This window comes from Etheostoma spectabile, chromosome 17 (assembly GCF_008692095.1).
Source record: "Etheostoma spectabile isolate EspeVRDwgs_2016 chromosome 17, UIUC_Espe_1.0, whole genome shotgun sequence".
Classification (NCBI taxonomy): Eukaryota; Metazoa; Chordata; class Actinopteri; order Perciformes; family Percidae; genus Etheostoma; species Etheostoma spectabile.
In genome coordinates, this window is record NC_045749.1 from 9,656,588 (window position 1) to 9,658,473 (window position 1,886).

At 37.6% G+C, this 1,886-nt stretch overlaps 1 protein-coding gene across 2 annotated transcripts in view; it reads left to right on the forward strand.

The window, feature by feature from the left end:
* The window catches only part of LOC116705425 (receptor-type tyrosine-protein phosphatase epsilon), a 24,230-nt gene that overhangs the window by 7,772 nt on the left and 14,572 nt on the right, over positions 1–1,886 (forward strand). The window lies entirely within an intron of this gene.

Consider the following 1,886-nt stretch of genomic DNA (forward strand, 5'->3'; position numbering starts at 1 on the left):
ATATCTCACTACAAATGTCTAGTCATGCAAATCTAGCAATATCGCTCCTATTTTTCCAGATCAGATATCATAGTCCCGCGAGCATTATACCTGGCAAATATCCATGAATGTGTTATACACAGCATCACTGATGGAACTTGTGGAAAAATGTAGACATTTAAATTGCTGTAGGCTTTTAGCAGGTTGAGGTCAGTGAGGTTCCTTTCTGTTTACATACCATGCATCATATCCCAGTACCTACAGTACTATGGTGAATACCAATTAATCAACATATAATATTGGATTTTGTTAAGGTGATGCATTAGTGTATCATTTGCTATCATTTAGTGTCAACCTGTTGATCCACCACTTTTATCCAGACTGAAATATCAAAACACAGGTTGAATGGATTGCCATGGAATCTGGTAGAGATTTTTGAGTATCGTAGAAGATGAATCCACTAACTTTTCCTCTTGCGCCACAATGAAGTTGACATTTATGTTTTGAATGAAATATCTTGACAGCTATCGATTGAATTGCCATGAAATTCGGTACAGACATTTATATCACGCTCAGGATAAATTATAATAGTTTAGTTGACCCGTGATTTCTATCTCTTGCCATCATAAGGTCAACATTTTAATTGGTCCAGTACTTAAAAATTTCTGATCCTATCAACCTATCAAACTCAGCTGTGCCTTGTGCTTAGTACTGATCCGCAAATGTTAGTGTGCTATTATGCTAAACTAATGGAGAACACAGTAAACATTATACATGTTAAGCATCAGCATGTAAATATTGTCATTCAGAGCATGTTAACATGATATTGTTAGCTTTCAGCTCAAACTATGCCTGATTGTAGCTTTAGCATGGCTGTAGTAAGTAATCCTAAATATTATTTAACTGCACTGTGCTGACCATCAGGTTAAACTGTGTAGTAAATGGAAGTGCACAAAAGAATCATTTTACCCACATTCACGACCAACAGTAGTCATTAATAGAGAATAGAGAACCTTGATGTTATTATAACTACCAGTGGTTATCAGTATCTAATAAGATATTTATTCTCTATGAAGTTTGGACATAACATATTAATATGAGGTGTTTAACTAAGGCCAGAAGGTTGAGCATGGAATCATATGATTATGTTTTAAGTATTTAGAACTTTGCATGAATGTTTGCAGACACATTTTCTCAGCACTCAGAGGTAATTGTGTTGTTTGGTATAACTGATTTGTGAGTTGCAAATCAGAAGCTGTCTTCTGGTCGCATATGTGAGGTTAAATCTGTAAGTACAGTCATTTTAAAAACAGCAAGGGGAAAAATTCTCACCTGGCTTTGTCATATTTTTATGTTTCTGGTCGGAAATGGATAATACATCACCTTATCCTTCACAGTTTGGTTCTGTTTGGTATACTGTTCAATGCTGTTCAGGTTTGGCAAAAGGAAAGACACATTTCTATGGTTGGTGTTTCTATTTGTGATATCTATTTTATCTTGTCTTCAGGTTTGAGAGCCAATGTGAGGGAAACAGAACAGATTTATTTCAGGGTGCTGTGAGTCTTGGAATGTTGCAGATGAACAGTAGCCTACATCTCACCGAATTTTATTGTGTTTTTAAGTTTCTTTATTTGTCTCTATTTAAAGCTGCGATGTCACGTGTGTTTTAGGTTGCAACATTTGTTGTCACATACAGCAAACATCTCCTCACTATCTGCTAGCTGCCTGTCCCCAGAACACACTGTAAAATAAATGTGCCCACCTGCACCACGAAGCATACATAAACGGTGTTCCAGCATTCCAGCCAATAACAGTCAAGAAGGATTTGGGCGTGGGGGTGAGGGGTTAGTGCGCGGAAGCACAGAAGGCAGGGGACGGGATGAGGAGGAGGGAGGGGCAAGCTAGTC